Below are 23,133 nucleotides of genomic sequence, written 5' to 3'. Positions count from 1 at the left end.
CTGAGTGACTGAACTGACTAATGATACTGACATTGAATAGTTAGAATAGTTGCTATAAATCAAATGATTTTACCAGTACAACTTAATATCAGCCTCACTCTCAGTACAACTAAAATACACAAAAATAGTGTTTTCCACACTTAACAATATAAAATTTTTGTCCTTATAAATGAACATCTTCGATTTTAAGAAGATATCTACATTGGAGCTGTGGAAGATTTCTTGCGAATTTATATCGCTTCTTCCTTTTTCAGCTTGCTAGGATCAAAATCCTATGGACAGAGGAGACTGGTGGGCTGCAGTCCATGGGGTTTCAAAGAGTGGGCATGACTGAGAGACTAACACTTTCTCAGGATCAATAGCAAAATATTGTATTTTATGGTTCTCTTGAAAATAATTTCTGGAGACCTGTTCTGGCATGTTTCCACCCATCTATAAGAAATGTGATCCTTAGTTTGGGTAAAAACTCTGATTTTAAGTAGGTAGTTGAAGAAGTCCCGTAATATTACAGTCCTGTAATATTATATGTAGTATTCATATCACAAGTCCTGTAATATTAACTATCTTGGGCCACCATTACAAGACACCACAGAATAGGTGGCTTCAACAACAGAGACTGATTTTCTCACAGTTCTGGAAGCTGGAATTTCAAGATCAAGGTGCCAACAGGCTTGGTTTCTGGTGAGGCTTTTCCTGCTGACTTGCAGATAACTGCCTTCTTACTGTATTTTTACATGGCCTTTTGTGCACATGGGGAAGGTGAGCATAAGCACAAACATGAGCTTGAGCAAGGGCAAGCCAGGGAGCACTGGCATCTTTTCCTCTTCTTATAAGAACATCAGTTCTACCAGATTAGGGCCCAATATTATGACCAAATTTAGCCTTAATTATCTCCTTAAAGGCCCTGTTTCCAAATATAGTCACACTGGGGTTAATGGCTTCAATATATATAATTTAAGAGTAGACACTTCTGTTTATAACATCCTGTATGGGAGTATTATTACTGCTGTAATATGTGCTTTCTGGTATTATGCTAAAATATTGGCATACTGCTTTCCTCACTGCAATATTCCTCTTTGAATAGTCATCCAAGTCATTTACTTCTATTAAATGGCTTAAAACTTTGGTATGAAATGTTTTTTGTTTTGTAAGAAATAATTGCATTTAATTATGAAAAGTGTGTAACATTTTCTCAAAAGCATAGGCTTTTAACAGATATTTGATATAAATAATGCATAAAAGTCTCATGATAATTTAAATAGAAATCTGTAGAGACTGTTATAAATGCTATCATGATATGAGGTTTAACAAAACTCCACTGGGACCTGGTTACAAAAGTAAAATGTGTCAAAATAGCATGCCTCCATGATAAAGAAAACAAACAAACAAAACAATAAAATACTAAGCATATAACTTTTAAAATTTTATTTATTTTAATTGGAGGCTAATTAGTTTACAATATTGTATTGGTTCTGCCACACATCAACATGAATCTGCCACGGGCGTACACGTAGTCCCCATCCTGAACCCTCCTCCCACCTCCCTCCCCGTACCATCGCTCTAGGTCATCCCAGTGCACCAGTCCCAAGCATCCTGTGTCAAACCTGGACTGGTGATTCGTTTTCTTATATGATATTATTCATGTTTCAATGCCATTCCCCCAAATCATCCCACCCTCTCCCTCTCCCACAGAGTCCAAAAGACTCTTCTATACATCTGTGTCTCTTTTGCTGTCTCGCATACAGGGTTATACTTTCAGCTGGCATTTCTGAAGATGTAAATTAAAGAGTTAAAAAAAACGATATTTATGATCTTCCATTTTCAAAGCAGAATTGTTGATTATTTGGAAAAAATAAGTTATAATTGTCAGTAAGTTGCCTTTACCATCATTATCACATTTATCTATTGAGTATTCTAATTTTCATGGCACTATGTTAGATACTTTACAGGACATTGCCTATGACACCAAATTAATGTACCATGGCAAAGTCAATCCAATGTTTTTGTTCATTTCAACAATCCAGTTGGATCAAAGCACATTCACACTAATAGACTGTCATACAAGTGATCATTAAGAAAGTCTAAACCACCCAATTGATTGTGCTGTGGCCAATTGAGTAACTCTGTATAGACTTGGACATAGAGAAGGCACAACCCCTGATCTTGAGGCAATTACTCTCTAAATCACTAAAACATTATTATTATGATACCAAACCAAATTGATGAAACATAATGGAACTCAAATTTTCTGGCTCCAGTTAAATGCTCCATGAATGCAAGTAAAATATAGTAATATTTTTAAAAGGAAGTCCAGAAAAAGTCAAATGTTGAAGGTCTCAACCATGATTAGTTACTTTGTAAGTCTGAGCAACAATAGAAACCTACATGTATGTTTATAGAATAAGTTTTAGCTAAGTCATTCAACAGATATATATTGAGTACTTACGATGTACCAGGTACTACACAAGAGATAAAAGATCCTTACTTAGGAACTGTAAGACCTTAGATAAGTCAATTGATTTATCAATTCCTTCTTCATTGTATGTAAAATAATATAATAATTTCATACCCTACCTCACTGCATTATTGGGAGTATCACATAAGGTAAGATATGTGAAGGGTAAATAATGCATTTCTTTCTGACTAAATATAAATCAAAAAATCAGTAAAATCAGACAATAAAATGATCCAAGAAACAGTTGTTAACATTTTGTACTTCCAGTATTGTATTTTTTTTAATTTATGGATTTATGACCCATTTAAAACATTCTAGATCATATATCTTTAAGAGCATTTGTCTTAATCCTTTAAAATTTTAAAAATATGATGCTTATAACTTGAAAATGTAGATCTACCATATTTATTTAACCAAACTGTTTTCAAATATTTAATGGTTTTAATTTAATTTTTGTGCAATCCAAATGCTGTGAATCCCTGTGTGTGTATATATATATATATATATATATATACACACACACATATATATACACACACTCATATATATATATGTATGTTTATATATATATATATATATATATATATATATATATATATATGAGTGAGTGAGTGAAGTCACTCAGTCATATCCCACTCTTTGCAACCCCATGGACTGTAGCCCACCAGGCTCCTCCATCCATGGGATTCTCCAGGCAAGAGTACTGGAGTGGGTTGCCACTTCCTTCTCCAGGGGATCTTCCCAACCCAGGGATCAAACCCAGGTCTCCCGCCTTGCAGGCAGACGCTTTAACCTCTGAGCCACACACACACACACACACACACACACACACACATGCTTGGTTAAATGGCACAAACTTTTTAAAAATTGTTGAAATGTAATTTTCTTTGATATTTTAGAAACTATCAATTTAAACTCCCCATTATTATCCTCGGTACTACTGAACACTAATACAAGAGACAAAAACAATCCAATATGCTGGTCAAGAAAACGACACTTTACTGTTCTAATTTGTATTTTTTTGACTACTACTAGTGACATGGAATTTGTTTATCCATGTTTATTAGCCATTTGTGTTCCTTGCCTACTTTTATATGTGAGTATTAAAAGGCTTTTTCCCCCTTAAACTGTATGCACTTTGTCTATGTTATAGGTATTGACCTTTCATCTGCCTCATTTATGTTCCTAATTTGTCCCCTGCCTTTTGAGTTGATTCATGGTGTTTTTCAGTGTTCAGAAACTTGCAATACTTCTAATAGATCACTCTATCATGCAATCTATACCTTTTTTCATGACTTAGGTTCTAAAAAGTTCCTATCCATTCTAAACTGACCTATATTTAACTAATTTTCAAAATGTTATCTTTTTGGAATTTATTTTGAGGTAATATATGGTAGAAGTGAAAATCTTACTGGATGTTTTTTGGCCAATTACATGGACAAATTTCCACTCTCAGCTAACCTTTACTATTGGTTTATAATGCTTCCATTGCCATATATTAAATTCTTATCTATTATATTCTTATAAGGCAATTTATTGTATTCCATTTATTTGACTATAGATTGTAGCACTATTGTGCTACAATTTTAATTATTATATTTAAGAAAAGATCATATTTTGTGGTAAGATAAGTACTTTCTTTATAACTTATATTTCAAAATTCCTTTAGGTATTCTTCAAGATTGACTTTAAAACAATTTCAGGGATTGTGTTAATTCTATACATCCTACAAATTGATTTGGTTATTGTATTTAATATTCCCACCCAAGAACATGGCTTATTTCTTTTTCTCAAAAAATTTAAATATATTTCAGCTATGAATATTATTTTTCATTTTCTTACTGTTTTGGGGATGTTCCTAGGCATATTGTGTTTTTGTAAATATAAGGTTATCCCTACTAGAGCTACTATTATTGGTATATAGGAATGACATTGATATATATATACATATATATATATATATATATATATATATATATATATATATCTCCTGTAATGGGCCATTTACTGCAAAGTCACTCTCAGTTTTACACTTTATTTTCATGGGTTTTTATGTGTATAATTATATTTTCTACAAATAATGTTACTTTTCTCCTTTCAACTAGTTAAGTATTTTATCCTTGATATGATTCTCCTTTTCAGCAAACAAAAGACAGTCATCATAAAAATCAGTTTTAGTTCCATGAGCATCTATTTCCCTTGATCTTTTAATCTCTCCACCTAAAAACTTAGTTCCGCTTTTTTCCTCAAGTTTTACCATCAGACGTCACTCGCCTTTCCCCAGCCCTTTCTTGACCCTATAGTTATAGATTCTGAGCACATAATTAGTTACTTTTCCAACAGTAACTCCAGTGTCCCAGTACCTGAGCTTTCAGGAATCTATAGGGAATTCACCAAACTAGGTATCAACTCTTTCTCCTCATGCTGTGCAACCTAGCATGTAAAGGAAAAGGTAAATTGTGTGTGTGTTTGTGTTATGTGTGTGTGTGTGTGCTGGGAGAACATAGGTTGAAAGATTTAGAGTATGAATAAATGATGTTTTAGTCCTGCCTCTCTTAGTAGCTCATTTTTCTCCATTTCTCAAATTTTACACCAACTCCTATTTCCTATGTGCACACTAAGTTGCTTCGTTCATGTACGACTCTTTGCAATCCTATGGACTATAGCTTGTTAGGCTCCTCCATCCACGGGATTTCCCAGGCAAGAATACTGGAGTGAGTTGCCATTTTCCTCCTCAGGGAATCTTCACAACACAGGGATCAAACTCGCATCTCCTGTGCTTCCTCCAATGCAGGAAGACTCTTTACTGCTGAGCTACCAGCCCCACAAATAAACGCTCCCTCTCATACCTGTTGTACACAACAGCGATATGCACAAAAAGATTACCAAATGCTCCCTGAAAAGCTTCCAAGACTACAGTTTCCATAAGGTCATAAATCTCATTTGTTTTATTTACCGTTGAATACACAAAATTTAGCAAAATCCCTCATACATACTAAATCACTTATCCTATATTTATTAGACACATTAAATCCTCCCACAACTCCTACAGCTGCTATTCAGTAATTATTAATGATGGCATAGATTGTTTTCTAACCCTACAATCCTAAGATCTATCTAAGAGGTAATGCTGAAGCAACCGATACAGTCAATACCGCAGTCACTCAATTTATTCATTCATTCATTATATACTTTCTGAGCATGTATTATGTGAGAAACACTGTGCTAGTAGGCTAAGCACCGAGGATACAGCATTAAACATGAGACACACAGTGCCTGCTCTTATATTATCATGAAGGAAAGAAACAAAAACAAGAAAATGTTATTACAGTACATAATTAAAATAGTAAAGTTGTGAAAGAAATAAAGAAGGCTAAAACAGAGAGTAAAGGAGGAAAGCTAGCTGAAACTTGTGGTAATGAAAGTCATGTGAAGATTTAGAATAGAAGATTTGGGGCAGATGACTGCATGCAGTAAGAGTAGTTAGTAAAAATGATCTATGCCTGGCAAAAGCTTTATAAGTTTCAGGAACAGAAAAAGAGCTGCTGTGATCAGAACATTGCACATGAGGGGAATCATGATGGATAAGGTCAGAGAAGTAGACAGGGGCCATATCTAGAGGGCCTTTTAGGCCACATTAAAGACCACAGCATCTATTGTAAATTCAATGTGTAGCCATTGAAGAGTTAAAATAGCAATGTGGTGTGATTTCATTCAAATTTTTATAAAGATAATTCTCTGCCTTCTCTGCATAGAATAAACTATAGAGTTATAAAAAATTGAAACAAATAATCAGTTAGATGGCTGTTGGAATAGTCCAGGTAAGGGATTCTTGATGTGAACTATAAATGTAGATAATTGTATGGATTTAAAATATATTCTGGGCTTCCCAGGTGGCACTGGGTGTAAAGAACCTGCCTGCCAATACAGGAGATGTTCAATCCCTGGGTCAGGAAGAGCCCTTGGAGGAGGGCATGGCAATCCATTCCAATATTCTTGCCTGGAGAATCCCATGGACAGAGGAACCTGGTGGACTATAGTCCATGGGGTCACAAAGAGTCAGACACGACTGAAGCGACTTAGCATGCATACACGATATATTACAGGGACTTCCCTCGTGGTCCAGTGATTAAGACTACGTCTTCCAATGCAGGGTTTGTGGGTCTGATCCCTGGTCACTAAGCTAAGATCCAACATGCCTTGAAAACAAATAAATAAATAAAACAGAAGCAATGTTGTAATAAATTCAATACAGACTTAATAAAATATATTCCAAAAGAAGTTTAAATCATACTTATGAAGAATTAGATATAAATATTAGGAGAATGAGGCAATAAAGAACACTCTAGTCTCTGCCTTGTAGAGCTGGGTACCATGGATTTACTGAGTCAGGAGATCAGCTTAAATGGGAAAAACAGAGTCTACTTTGGACAGTACATTTAAGATGTTTTCAAGACATGCAAGTGGAAATGTCAAGTAGGCAGTGGTTCAGGAAGATATATAAGTAGGGAATATATATCCAGTGCAGCATTTAATTAATAAATAAAAATCAGTAAAACCAACTTGGGTTTTAAACCAACATGGGTTTTAAAAGTACCTAAGAACATGCCCTAAGTTAGTCTAACATGTAGAGGATTTGTAGAGGAAAAAAATTCAGCAAGAAAGAATGAATATAAGATCCAGGTTAAGATCACTGCAAACAGTAACTTTGATAAAGTGTATGAAAAGATTTCTGGAAGAGAGTGAGATCAAGGGATTGAGTTACCAAGACACTGAATGATTCAGAAAGGTATGTAAAACTAGAAATCATAAAAAAATCCAGGTATGAGGAGGAAGAAAGTGAGCAGGATGCATGATTCAGGGAGTCTGACTAGCATGTCGGTTCTTCTTGTTCAGTCAGTAAGTCCCCTCCATCTCTCTGTGACCCCATGGGTTGCAGTACTCTAGGCTTTCCTGTCCTTCACTATCTCCTGGAGATTGCTCAAACTCATGTCCATTGAGTCGATGATGCCATCCAACAAGCTCATCCTCTGTTGCCCACTGCTTTTCCTGCCCTCAATCTCTGCCAATGAGTCAGCTCTATAAAGTCTATAAGGCCTTATAGGTCTTCACAGAACCATTCAACTTCAACTTCTTCAGCATTAGTGATTGGGGCATAGACTTGGATTACTGTGATGTTGAATGTTCTGCCTTGGAAATGAACCAAGATCATTCTGTCATTTTTGAGACTGCACTCAAGTACTGCATTTTGGACTGTCTTGTTAACTATGAGAGCTAGTCTATTTCTTCTAAGGGATTCTTTGCCACAGTAGTATGCATAATGGTCATCTGAATTACAGCCACCCATTCCTGTTCATTTTAGTTTACTGATTCTTAAAATTTCGATGTTCACTCTTGCCATCTCCTACTTGATCACATCCAATTTATTTTGATTTACCTGACATTCCAGGTTCCTATGCAGTATTGCTCCTTACAGCTTCAGGCTTTACTTTTATCGCCAGACACATCCACAACTGTTCGTTGTTTCCACTTTGTCTCAACTGCTTCATTCTTTCTGCAGCTATTAGTAATTGCTCTCTGCTCTTCTCTAGTAGCATATTGGATGTAGATGACCAGAAGAAGGATTAGCAGATGACAGTAGGTGACAGCATTATAGCATGAAAGTAAAAAATGCAGAGAATATTAAATAGGAGAACAGAGGAATAATGATCTATAAAGAACAATGGGGATCAAGGAATATAATTATTCAGTGTCTTTTACCTAAGGTTTATGTGGTATGAGAACAGTTTCTTTGAACTTGAGAAAACTGCAAAGAGCCTGGTTTTAGTCGAGATAGAGAAGTGAAGAAAACAAAATGAGAAAAGAGGAATTAGTTGCTCATAGAAAAGGAATATCAGTTTTCATTGTTGTAGAATAAAGCTTCCCTTGTAGCTCAGTCAGTAAAGAATTTGCCTGCATTGCAGGAGACCCGGGTTCAATCCCTGGGTTGGGAAGATCCCCTGGAGAAGGAAATGGCAACCCACTCCAGTATCCCTGCCTGGAAAATCTCATGGACAGAGGAACCTGGTGAATTGCAGTCCATGGGATCGCAGAGTCGGGAACGACTGAGTGACTAACACACATAACACAATTTGAGAAGCTTAATAAAACAACTACTTTATACATCTATGATTCCATAGGATAGTCTCAGTTAGATGATCCCTCTGATGCTATCAACTTCAGCTTTCTATTGACTCAGCTGAGAATGAATCATTCCATATGGCCTCACTCATTTGTCTGGAAGTTGATATGAGCTGTAAAACGGACAATGTGATCTCATCCTCAGAGACCATCCCAGGTTTTATTGACAGGAAAGTCTCCAGGCAGCACTATAGTGAGAGCAGAAGTTCATAGGCTTAAGGTTAGAACTCCAAAAATCACTTCCACCACATTTTATGAATCTAAGTCAAAATTTTAGCCTAGATTCATAGGGAAATGGATATAGAGTCTATCTCTTGAGAGGATCAGCAGAGTCAAATTACAAAAGTACATACATATGGGATAGATAAATTATAACAGCCAATTTTCCAAAATCTATCATAGTATGCTCCCTGTTCAAAATCGTTCAACCTGCTTTTCTTTATCAGTTTAGTAGTGTTGTGTGCTAACCAGATAGAATAAAAGTAAAGAGAGAAATATATACCAAGGTAACATAATCAAATGAAAGATGGAGTAGCTATATTAATTTTATACAAAAAAAAAAAAAGATTTCAGAGGTAAGAAAATCATCAAGACTAAATGGGGGTATTACATAATGATGAAGGTTTAGATTCTCCAGAAAGAGTTAACAGTCCAGGATGTATATGTACCTAGATATAGAACATGAGAATATGTGAGGCAAATGTTGATAAAACTGCAACACAAAATACACAAATCCACTATTAGAGTTGAGAGATGTCGACATACTTCTATAAGTAATTGACCAATTCAGAAGGAAGGAAATAAGTAAGGATATACAGTAAGTCACCTACATACATAACTGCATACTATGAATGTGTATATACTACATAGTTTAAAAATATTTTGAATTAAATGAAAATGGAAACACAGCTTATCAAAATGTGTAGGATACAGTGAAACCAGTGCTTAGATGGAAATTTATAGTACTATATATATATAATTATATAGATATATATATACACACGTGTGCCTGTGTATGTATGTATATTAGGAAAAGAGATCTGAAATCAATAATCTAAGTATACACCTTAGAAACAAGAGAAAGAAAAGAAAATCTAAAGCAAGAAGAGGAAAATAAATAATAAAAATGATAAAATGCAAAAAAAAAACAATAGAGAAAAATCAACAAAATTAAAAGTTCTCTGACAGGATAAGTAAAACAGTTGATCTGATTTTAGCCTGGCTGGGCTTCCCTGGTGGCTCAGATGGTAAAGAATCTGCCTGCAATGCAGGAGACCTGGGTTCAATCCCTGGGTGGGGAGGATGTCCTGGAGAAGGGAATGGCTACCCACTCCAGTATTCTTGACTGGAGAATCCCATGGATGAAGGAATCTGACAGTTCATGGGGTCACAAAGAGTCAGACACAACTGTGTGATTAACAAACTACCCTGGCTAGAGTCTATTATATTATAATCAAGAAAAAAGAGATTGCACTAGTTACTAATATCAGAAGTGAAGAGAGATCATCACTACTGATCACATAGACGTTAAGGAATATTCTATCCATACATTCAACAACTTAGTTGAATTTGTGGAGAAGGCAATGGCAACCCACTCCAGTATTCTTGCCTGGAGAATCCCATGGACGGAGGAGCTTGGTGGGCTACAGTCCACAGGTCGCAAAGAGTCAGACACGACTGAGCGACTTCACTTTCACTTTCACTTAGTTGAATTTAAGTTGAAATTGGAAAGACAGTGAAAAACGTCTCAATCCATTTGAGCTACCATAAACTGGGTGACTTATAAACACCAGAAATTTCCCAGTTTTTGGAGGCTGGGCAGTCCAAGACTAAGGTGCCAACAGACTCACTGTTTAGTGAGGACTTCATGGTTTATAGATGAATGGCTGTCTCCTCACTGTGTGTTTACATAGCATAAGGGGCAAGGGAGATTTCTGGGGTCTCTTTATAAGCCCACTAATCCCATTTATCAAGGCTTTGTCTTCATGAACTAGTAACCTCCTAAATGGCTTTACCTCCAAACAACAAAACATTGGCAAATAAATTTCAACATACGAATTTTGATGAGATACAAACATTCAGTTAGTAGAAGAAAAAATCTACCAAAACTCAGAAGGGAAATGACTAATCTGTTTTGCCCATATCTATTAAAGAAATTCAATCAATAATTAATCACTTTTCAAAAGAACACACAAAGCCCAGATATTTTTGTTAGTAATTTCTACCAAATATTTGAGGGACAAAAAATATCAATTCTATACACCTCTTCTGAAAAATAGCAGCACAGTGAACAACTCCTGACTCATTCTGTGAGGTCTGGTTAATACTGAAAAAACACATTATAAAAAAGGAAAACAATAGACCAATCTCTCTCATAAACATAGCTGCAAAAGTCAACAAAATATTAGTAAATCAAGTCCAACAAGGCATAAAAGAATCATGCACCATGACTGAATGGGATTTATTTGAAGTGTTCAAGGTTCAGTCAGTTCAGTTCAGTCACTCAGTCGTGTCCGACTCTTTGCAACCCCATGAACCACAGCACGCCAGGCCTCCCTGTCCATCACCATCTCCCGGAGTTCACTCAGACTCACGTTCATCGAGTCCGTGATGCCATCCAGCCATCTCATCTTCTGTTGTCCCCTTCTCCTCCTGCCCCCAATCCCTCCCAGCATCAGAGTCTTTTCCAATGAGTCAACTCTTTGCATGAGGTGGTCAAAGTACTGGAGCTTCAGCTTTAGCATCATTCCTTCCAAAGAAATCTCAGGGCTGATCTTCTTCAGAATGGACTGGTTGGATCTCCTTGCAGTCCAAGGGGCCCTCAAGAATCTTCTCCAACACCACAGTTTAAATGCATCATTTCTTCGGTGCTCAGCCTTCTTCACAGTCCAACTCTCACATCCATACATGACCACAGGAATAACCATACCCTTGACTAGAAGGACCTTAGTCAGCAAAGTAATGTTTCTGCTTTTGAATACACTGTCTAGGTTGGTCATAACTTTTCTTCCAAGGAGTAAGTGTCTTTTAATTTCATGGCTGCACCCACCATCTGCAGTGATTTTGGAGCCCAAAAAAGTAAAGTCTGACACTGTTTTCACTGTTTCCCCATCTATTTCCCATGAAGTGATGGGACCAGATGCCATAATCTTCATTTTCTGAATTTTGAGCTTTAAGCCAACTTTTTCACTCTCCTCTTTCACTTTCATCAAGAGGCTTTTTAGTTCCTTTTCACTTTTGCCATAAGGGTGGTGTCATCTGCATAACTGAGGTTATTGATATTTCTCCCTGCAATCTTGATTCCAGCTTGTGTTTCTTCCAGTCCAGCGTTTCTCATGATGTACTCTGCATAGAGGTTAAATAAGCAGGGTGACAATATACAGCCTTGATGTACTCCTTTTCCTATTTGGAACCAGTCTGTTGTTCCAGGTGCAGTTCTAACTGTTGCTTCCTGACCTGTATACAGATTTCTCAAGAAGCAGGTTAGGTGGTCTGGTATTCCCATCTCTTTCAGAATTTTCCACAGTTTATTGTGAGCCACACAGTCAAAGGCTTTGGCATAGTCAATAAAGCAGAAATAGATGTTTTTCTGGAACTTTCTTGCTTTTTCCATGATCCAGCGGATGTTGGCAATTTGATCTCTGGTTCCTCTGCCCTTTCTAAAACCAGCTTGAACATCAGGGAGTTCACAGTTCACATATTGCTGAAGCCTGGCTTGGAGAATTTTCAGCATTTAAATTTCAATTAATTTAATCCATCATAATACCAGGCAATAGAAGAAAAATCACCTGATCTTTTCACTAGATTAAAAAAAAAAAACCCAACAGTCATTCATGATAAAACCTTTCAGCAAATTAGAAAGAAAGGAACTTCTTCAAGTTGATTTTTTTAAATCTACCAAAAAAATCCCACTAAAATTAATATTATATTATGGTGAAAAACTAAATGGTTTTTCATTAAGATCAGGAACAAGACAGGGAAGTGCCCTCTCATCACAGCTATTCTACATTGTTCTGAAACTCCTAACTAGTGTAACAAGAAAAGAAAAAGGAATAAAAAATATACAGAGAGGGAATGAAAAAATAAAACTGTCTGCAGATGACATAATTGTGCAGAAAATCCCAAAGAATCAACAATAAAAACTTCCAGAAGTAATAAGTAATTATAACAAGTTTGTAGGATACATGACTGATATACAAAATCAGTGCTTTTCTATATACTAGTTGACTAGTTGGAATCTGAAATTTAAAACACAATACCATTTGATTAGCACCTCAAAAATGATTTAGGAACAAATCTAACAAAACATATGCAACATCTATATGAGAAAAAATATAAATCTTATTGACAGAAATCATAGAAGGCTTAAATAGATGAGGAAATATTCCATGTTCATGGATAGGAAGACTCAGTATTATTATAATGTTGATTCTTCCCAATATGCAGTGTTAACTTGAACAAAAGCTCAACTATTAATTTTGTGGATACTGAAAACAGGTTATCAAGTTTATATGCAAAGGCACAAAATGCAGATAGCTAACACACAACTGAAGATGAATAAAGTCAGAAAATTGATACTATCTAATTTCAAGCGTTACTATAAAGCCACAATCATCAAGTGAGTGTCATATTGGTGAAAGAATAGACAAATAGATCAATGGAACAAAATAGAAAGCCCAGAAATGGACTCACACAAGTATAGATAACCAAACTTTAACAAAAGAGCAAATGCAATTCAATGGAGAAAAGATGGTCTTTTTAATAAATGATGATGGAATAACAACTCTCACATGCAAAAACTGAATCTACATATAGACCACTTATCAAAAATTTAACTCAAAATGAAGTATAAGCCTAAATGTAAAATTCAAAATATAAAATTTCTAGCAGATAATTGTGACATTATGATTTATAATAAAAAATATATTTTTTGATTTCATCTCTGTTTCTGGCACATAACTCCTAAAACTTTTTAAAAATTTCCTAAGTAATTGAAGTGCTAAAAGGTGTCTTTTTCATGTTAATGAGGTATCTTGGACCCCATCTAGGAATGGGTACTGATTGCTTGTGCCCCTCTTCCACCAAAAGGTGGCTAGAGGTTTGAACCAGTCTCCAACAGCTCACATGGGAAATTTCCACTAAAACTCAAAAAGACAGTGTTTGGAGAACTTCTGGGTTGCTGAACACATGGAAGTGCTGGGACAGTGAGTGACATGCCTAGAGAGGCATGGAAACCCCTTGCTCCTTCTCACCCTTGCCCTATGTGTCTCTACCATCTGGCTGTTTCTAAGTTTCATCTTTTTGTAACAAACTGGAGATCTAGTAAGTTAAATGTTTCTGAGTTCTGTAAACTGCTCTAGCAAATCAGTCAAACCTGAGGAAAATGTCCTGGGTTTGTGCCTCTGATGTACAGCCAATTGGATAGAAACTCAGGTGATAACCTGGACTTCCATTTCATATATGAAGGGCAGGGAGCAGGAGGACATTCTTGTAGGACTGAACCCTTTGTGTTAGAATTGAGTTTAATTGTAGTACATCTAGACGATGCTAAAGAACTGCTTGGTGGTATGGGGGAAACCCCTATTCATTTGGTTTGCCTATGGCTTTTTTTCACAATAGTAAAAGATGTTTATCAGTTTTCACAGACAACAGTCAGACAAAAAATAAAAGATAATTACAATCCCAAGCCATAATGAAAACATGATTAACCTAATAATATAAAATAATTACATACAATTTGGGGGTTAAGTAGAGTGATGTGATAAGTGGAAGTGCATACATGTACATGTTTTCATCCACCTGGGCAGTCTATGACTTTTGGTTGGTGCATTTCATCCATTTACATTTAAGGTAATTATCAATATGTGAAGTGAAGTGAAGTTGCTTAGTCGTGTCCGACTCTTTGTGACCTCATGGACTGTAGTCTACCAGGCTCCTCCATCCATGTGATTTTCCAGGCAAGAATACTGGAGTGGGTTGCCATTTCCTTCTCCAAGAGATCTTCCAGACCCAAGGATTGAACCCAGGTATCCCGCATTGTAGGCACATGCTTTACCGTCTGAGCCACCAGGGAAGCTCAATCATACATATCAGTATGTACAATCCTATTATCATTTTCTTAATTGTTTTGGGTTTGCTTTATTTAGGTGTTTTTCTTCTCTTGTGTCTCCTGCCTAGAGAAGTCCCTTTAGCATTTATTGTAAAACTGGTTTGTTAGTGCTGAATTCTCTTAACTTTTGCTTGTCTGGAAAGCTTTTGATTTCTCCATCAAATCTGAGAGAGGGGCTGCTGGGTAGAATATTCTTGTATAGGTTCTTCCCTTCATCACTTTAAATGCATATTACCATTCCCTTCTGGCTTGCAGAGCTTCTGTCAAGAAATCAGCTGATAACCTTATGGGAGTTCCCTTGTATATTATTTGTTGCTTTACCCTTGTTACTTTTAATATTTTGTCTTTAATTTTCTTCATCAGTTTGATTACTGTGTATCTCGAAGTGTTTCTCCTTGGGTTTATCCTGCTTGGGACTTTCTGTGATTCTTGGATTTAACTATTTCTTTTCCCATGTTAGGGAAGTTTTCAGCTATTATCGCTTCAAATGTTTTCTCAGATGCTTTCTCTCTTTCTTCTCCTTCTGGGATCCCTACAATGTGAATGTTGGTGGGGTTCATGTTGTCCCAGAGGTCTCTTAGGTTCTCTTCATTAATTTTCATTCTTTTGTCCGTATTCTGTTTTGCAGCTGTGATTTCCACCATTCTGTCCTCCAGGTCACTTATCTGTTTTTCTGTCTCAATTATTTTGCTTTTGATTCCTTCTAGTGTAGTATTCATTTCTGTTTGTTCTTTAGCTCGTGTGAGTCTTTGGTAAACATTTCTTAATCTTTTCCATTCTTTTTCTGAGATCCTGGATCATCTTCACTATAGTTACTCTGAATTCTTTTTCTGGAAGCTTGCTTATTTCCACTTAATTTAGTTGTTTTTCTGGGATTTTATCTTGTCCTTTCATCTGGGACATAATTATCTGCATTAAAAATTTTAACTTATTTATTTTAATTGGAGGCAAGTTACAATATTGTGGTGGTTTTTGCCAGACATTGTCAGCCACAGGTGTACATGTGTCCTCCCATCCCGAATCCCTCTTCCACCTCCCACCCCTTCCCATCCCTCTGGGTTGTCCCAGGGCACTGGCTTTGAGTGCCATGTTTTATGCATCACAGAATAAAGCAAGTGAGAAAGAAAAATACCAGTAGAGTATATTAACACATATATATATGAAATTTAGAATGATGGTAATGATGACCCTATGTGAATTTTTTTAAATAACTTTCTGTGATGTAGTTTCAATGTGGTGGCTGTGGGATTGTAGTTCTTCTTGCTTCTGCTGCCTGCCCTCTAGTGGATGAGGCTAACAGGCTCCCTGATGGGAGTTACTGGTGGTGGAAAAAACAGGATATTGTTTTGTTGGGCAGGGCCATGCTAAGTAAAATGGTGACCCAATTGTCTGCTGATGGGAAGGGTTGTGCTCCATCCATGATAGCTGTTTTACCTGCAGCAACCCATTCTACAGGCTATCAGTTCAGTTCAGTCTCTCAGTCCTCCCTATCTACCAGCAACTCCTGGAGTTCACTCAAATTCATGTCCATTGAGTTGGTGATGCCATCCAAACATCTCATCATCTGTCATCCCCTTCTCCTCTCATCTTCAATCTTTGCCAGCATCAGGGACTTCTCCAATGAGTCAGCTCTTCGCATCAGGTGGCCAAAGTATTGGAGTTTCAGCTTCAATATCAGTTTTTCCAATGAATATTCAGGACTGATTTCCTTCAGGATTGACTGGGTGGATCTCCATGCAGTCCAAGGGACTCTGAAGAGGCTTCTCCGATACCATAATTCAAAAGCATCAATTCTTCAGTGCTCAGCTTTCTGTATAGTTCAACTTTCACATCCATACATGACTACTGGAAGCACCATAGCCTTGACTAGACAATCCTTTGTTGGCAAAGTAATATCTCTGCTTTTTAATATGCTGTCTAGGTTGGTCATAACTTTTCTCCCAGGGAGTAAGCATCTTTTAATTTCATGGCTGCAGTCACCATCTTCAGTGATTTTGGAGCCCCCCAAAAGTAAATTCTGTCACTGTTTCCACTGTTTCTCCATCTATTTACCATGAAGTGATGGGACTGGATGCCAATAACTTAGTTTTCTGAATGTTGAGCTTTAAGCCAATTTTTTCACTCTCCTCTTTCACTTTCATCAAGAGGCTCTTTAATTCTTTTATAATTTATGCCATAAGGGTGGTGTCATCTGCATATCTGAGGTTATTGATATTTCTCCCAACAATCTTGATTCCAGCTGGTGCTTCATCCAGCCCAGCATTACTCATGATGTACTCTGCATATAAGTTAAATAAGCAGGGTGACAATATACAGCCTTGATGTACTCCTTTTCCTATTTAGAACCAGTCCATTCTTCCATGTCCAGTTCTAACTGTTGCTTCCTAACCTGCATACAGGTCTCTCAAGAGGCCTGTCACGTGGTCTGATATTCCCATCTCTTTCAGAATTTTCCACAGTTTATTGTGATCCACACAGTCAAATGCTTTAGCATAGTCAATAAAGCAGAAGTAAATGTTTTTCTGGAACTCTTTCTATTTTGATGAGCCAATGGATGTTGGCAATTTGATCTCTGGTTCCTCTGCCTTTTCTAAATCCATCTTCAACATCTGGAAGTTCATGGTTCACATACTGTTGAAGTCTGGCTTGGAGAATTTTGAGCATTACTTTGGTAGCGTGTGAGATGAGTGCTTTGTGTGCTAGTTTGACCATTCTTTGGCATTCCCTTTCTTTGGGATTGGAATGAAAATTGACATTTTCTAGTCCTGTGGCCACTGCTAAGTTTTCCAAATTTGCTGACATATTGAGTGCAGCACTTTCACAGCATCATCTTTTAGGATTTGAAATAGCTCAACTGGAATTCCATCACCTCCACTAGCTTTGTTCAGAGAGATGGTTCCTAAAGCCAACTTGACTTCATATTCCAGGATGTCTGGCTCTAGGTGAGTGATCACACCATCATGACTATCTGGGTCATGAAGATCTTTTTTGTACAGTTCTTCTGTGTATTCTTGCCACCTCTTCTTAGTATCTTCTGCTTCTGTTAGGTCCATACCATTTCTATCCTTTATTGAGCCCATCTTTGTATGAAGTATTCCCTTAGTATCTTTAATTTTCTTGAAGATATCTCTAGTCTTTCCCATTCTGTTGTTTTCCTCTATTTCTTTGCACTGATCATTGAGGAAGGCTGTCTTATCTCTCCTTGCTATTCTTTGGAACCCATCTGAATTTGAATGGGTATATCTTTCCTTTTCTCCTTTGTTTTTGACTCCTCTTCTTTTCACAGCTATTTGTAAGGCCTCCACAGACAGTCATTTTGCTTTTTTGCATTTATTTTTCTTGGGGATGTTCTTGATCCCTGTCTCTTGTACAATGTCATGAACCTCCATCCATAGTTCATCAGGCACTCTGTTACATCTAGTCCCTTAAATCTATTTCTCACTTCCACTGTATTTTCATTAAGGATTTGATTTAGGTCATAAAGCCTTTGACTGTATGGATCACAATAAACTATGTAAAATTCTGAAAGAGATGGGAATAGCAGACACCTGACCTGCCTCTTGAGAAACCTATATGCAGGTTAGGAAGCAACAGTTAGAACTGGACATGGAACAACAGACTGGTTCCAAATAGGAAAAGGAGTATGTCAAGGCTGTATACTATCACCCTGCTTATTTAACTTATATGCAGAGTACATCATGAGAAATGCTGGGCTAGAAGAAGCACAAGCTGGAATCCAGACTGCTGGGAGAAATATCAATAACCTCAGATATGCAGACAACACCACCTTTATGGCAGAAAGTGCAGAGGAACTAAAAAGCCTCTTGATGAAAGTGAAAGAGGAGAGTGAAAAAGTTGGCTTAAAGCTCAACATTCAGAAAATGAAGATCATGGCATCTGGCCCCATCGCTACATGGGAAATAGATGGGGAAACAGTGGAAACAGTGTCAGACTTTTTTTTTTTTTTTTGGCGGGGGTGGCTCCAAAATCACTGCAGATGGTGATTGCAGCCATGAAATTAAATGCTTACTCCTTGGAAGGAAAGTTATGACCAACCTAGATAGCATATTGAGGTTTTTCCAGTGATCATGTATGGATGTGAGGGTCGGATTGTGAAGAAAGCTGAGCACCAAAGAATTGATGCTTTTGAACTGTGGTGTTGGAGAAGACTCTTGAGAGTCCCTTGGACTGCAAGGAGATCCAACCAATCCATCTGAAAGGAGATCAGTCCTGGGTGTTCATTGGAAAGATTGATGTTGAGGCTGAAACTTCAATATTTTGGCCACCTCATATGAAGTGTTGACTCATTGGTAAAAACCCTAATGCTGGGAAAGATTGAGGGCAGGAGGAGATGGGGACGACAGAGGATGAGATGGCTGAACTGCTTCACAGACTCGATGGACATGAGTTTGAGCAAACTCTGGGAGTTGGTGATGGACAGGGAAGCCTGGTGTGCTGTGATTCATGGGGTCGCAAAGAGTCGGACATGACTGAGCGAGTGAACTGAATGGTCTAGTGGTTTTCCCCACTTTCTTCAATTTAAGTCTGAATTTTGCAATAAGGAATTCATGATCTGAGCCACAGTCAGCTCCTGGTTTTGTTTTTGTTGACTCTATAGAGCTTCTCCATCTTTGGCTGCAAAGAATATAATCGATCTGATTTCGGTGTTGACCATCTGGTGATGTCCATGTGTAGAGTCTTCTCTTGTGTTGTTGGAAGATGGTGATTGCTATGACCAGAATGTTCTCTTGGTAAACCTATATTAGCCTTTGTCCTGCTTCATTCTGTATTCCAAGGGCAAAGTTGCTTGTTACTCCAAGTGTTTCTTGACTTCCTACTTTTGCATTCCAGTCTCCTATAATGAAAAAGACATCTTTTTGGTTGTTAGTTCTAGAATGTCTTGTAAGTCTTCATTGAACCGTTCAACTTTAGCTTCTTCAGCATTTCTGGTCGAGGCATAGACTTTGATTACTGTGATATCGAATGGTTTGCCTTGGAAACGAATAGAGACCATTCTGTCATTTTTGAGATTGCATCCAAGTACTGCATTTTGGACTCTTTTGTTGACTCTGATGGCTACTCCATTTCTTCTAAGGGATTATTGACTACAGTAGAGGGCTCACTCCAAGGGGAGTCTCACAGGACTGCTGCTACCAGGGCCTCCATCCTTGCAGTGAGCCACTGCTGACACATGCCTCCCCAGGAGACCCTTCAACACTAACACGTAGGTCTGGTTCAGTTTCCTGTGGGGTCATGGCTCCTTTCCCCTGGGTCCTGGTGCATGTAAGATTTTGTTCACAAGATTGGGGTCTCTATTTCCCCCAGTCCTTTTGAAGTCCTGCAATCAAATCCTGCTGGCCTTCAAAGTCTTATTCCCTGGGGTCCCTAGACCCTTTGCTGGATCCCCAGGCTGGGAAGCCTGATGTGGGGTTCAGAACCTTCACAACAGTGGGAGAACTTCTTTGGTATTATTATTCCTCAGTTTGTGGGTTATCCACCTGGCCAGTGTGGGATTTGATTTTATCATGATTGCACTCCTCCTACCATCTTGTTGTGGCTTCTCCTTTGACTGTGGATGTGGGGTATGTTTGTTTGTTTGTTTGTAAGTTTCTTCATCTTCTTGCCGATGGTTGTGCAATAGCTAGTTGTGATTTTTGTGCTCTCACAGGACATGAACGCATGCCCATCTACTCTGCCATCTTGAAACATAAAAGGCTTTTTAGATTAAAAAAAATGTATGACTCATGAAAGGAAAAACTGATCAGTGCACTTCATGAAAATTTAAAACTATGTGTTCTTAAAAAGACACCATAAGATAATGATTTAAAAAAGACTGGGAAAAATATTTGAACAATATATATCTGATAAAGAACTTATATCCTAAATATGAAAAGAATACTTAAAACTCAACAATAAGAAAACAAGTAACTCACTTAAAAAAATGGGGAAAAGATGTGAATAGGTATTTCTAAATATAGGGTTGCAAATAAACATATGAAAAGATGCTCAACATAATATGACATTAGAAAATTTAAATTAAAATGATGAGATACTACTACATACTCACTAGAATGACTAAAATTGTAAAAAACTTACAATATCAAATGCTGAAGGAATATGGGGTAATAAGAAATCTCATTCATTGTTGGTGGGAATGCACAAAGTTACTGCTATTTTGGAAAATAATTTTGCAGTTTCCTGCATAATTAAAGGGCTTCCCTGATAGCTCAGTTGTTAAAGAAAATGCTGGCAATGCAGGAGACCCCAGTTTGATTCCTGGGTCAGGTAGATCTGCTGGAGAAGGGATAGGGTACCCAGTCCAGTATTCTTGGGCATTCCTTATGTCTCAGTTGGTAAAGAATCCGCCTAGAATGTGGGAGACCTGGGTTCAATCCCTGGGTTGGGAAGGTCCCCTGGAGAAGGGAAAGGCTACCCACTCCAGCATTCTGGCCTGGAGAATTCCATGGACTTTGCAAAGTCCATGGGGTGGCAAAGAGTCGGGAACAAGATTGAGTGACTTTCACTTTCAGAAGATTAAATATCATCTTACCAAATAATCCAGTAATGGCACCCCTAGCTTTTAGGCAGATCCATATAATACAGAATTCAGAACATAATAAAGAATCCAGAAGTTGATTTATAAATATATGGTCAATTAATTTTCAATGAAAGTGCCAAACTATTTCAACAGAGAAGGGAAAGTCTTTTCAACAAATGGTGCTAGGAAAAATGGACGTTCCAATGGAAAGTAATGACCATAGACCTTCACTTCATACAATATACCATAATTAATGTGTGGTCAGGCATCTAAATATAAAAGTTAAATCTATAAAACCTCTATAATGGCAGTGCTTAGTACAACAGACAATCATATATCTCAATTTATATTTAATGTTAAAAATAAAGTAAAACTAAAAAATAAGTTCTTCTGCCTCACTAATCATATCTGAAGTGCTTGGTAGCCAAAATTAGCTAGTGGTTCCCATGTTGGACAGGGCAGCTATGGAATATTTCCATCAATCAGAAAGTTCTATTGAACAGTTTTATTCTAGAAGAAAACATAGGAGAAAATCTCTGTGATATTTAGGTTGGGCTTCTTAAAGATACAAATGAAAAGCACAAATGTTAAAATAAAGAATTGATAAATTCTACCCTTTAAAAATTTAAAAATGTTGATCTTCAAAAGATACCAAGAAAAACGATGCAAAATGGGAGATAATGTTTTCATTACATTTTTCTGAGAAATGATTTACATTAGAATATAAACTGACTCATAATTAAATAATCACAATGCAAAAACAATAAAACATGAACAAAAAGTTTAAACAGACACTTCACAAAATACATAAATAGCCAGTAAGCATATGAAGAGATACATGACATCAGACAAATGCAGATTAAGAGAACAATATACCACTGGTTCCAAATAGGAAAAGGAATACGTCAAGCCTGTATATTGTCACCCTGCTTGTTTAACTTATATGCAGAGGACATCATGAGAAATGCTGGGCTGAAGGAAGCACAAGCTGGAATCAAGATTGCTGAGAGAAATATCAATAACCTCAGATATGCAGATGACACCACCCTTATGGCAGAAAGCGAAGAACAAAAGAGCCTCTTGATGAAAGTGAAAGAGAAGAGTGGAAAAGTTGGCTTAAAGCTCAACATTCAGAAAACTAAGATCATGGCATCTGGCCCCATCACTTCATGGCAAATAGATGGGGAAACAGTGGAGACAGTGGCTGACTTTATTTTTCTGGTCTCCAAAATCACTGCAGATGGTGACTGCAGCATGAAATTAAAAGGCGCTTACACCTTGGAAGGAAAGTTATGACCAACCTAGACAGCATATTAAAAAGGCAGAGACATTACTTTGCCAACAAAAGTCCGTCTAGTCAAGGCTATGGTTTTTCCAGTGGTCATGTATGAATATGAAAGATGGACTGTGAAGAAAGCTGAGCAACAAAGAATTGATGCTTTTGAACTGTGGTGTTGGAGAAGACTCTTGAGAGTCCGTTGGACTGTAAGGAGATCCAACCAGTCCATCCTAAAGGAGGTCAGTCTTGGGTGTTCATTGGAAGGACTGATGTTTAAGCTGAAACTCCAATATTTTGGCCACCTGATATGAAGAGCTGACTCATTTGAAAAGACCCTGATGCTGGGAAAGATTAAGGGCAGGAGGAGAAGGGGACAACAGAAGATGAGGTGGTTGGATGGCATCACCAAGTCGATAGACATGGGCTTGGGTGGACTCTGGGTGTTGGTGATGGACAGGGAGGACTGGCGTGCTGCAGTTCATGGGATCACAAAGAGTGGGACACGACTGAGGGACTGAACTGAACTGAACTGATACCACTATAAACCTTTTAGAAGTCTAATTCTATACAAA

This window comes from Ovis canadensis, chromosome X (assembly GCF_042477335.2).
Source record: "Ovis canadensis isolate MfBH-ARS-UI-01 breed Bighorn chromosome X, ARS-UI_OviCan_v2, whole genome shotgun sequence".
Lineage (NCBI taxonomy): Eukaryota > Metazoa > Chordata > Mammalia > Artiodactyla > Bovidae > Ovis > Ovis canadensis.
The sequence above is the reverse complement of the archived record's forward strand: the minus strand, read 5'-3'. Positions refer to the sequence as shown.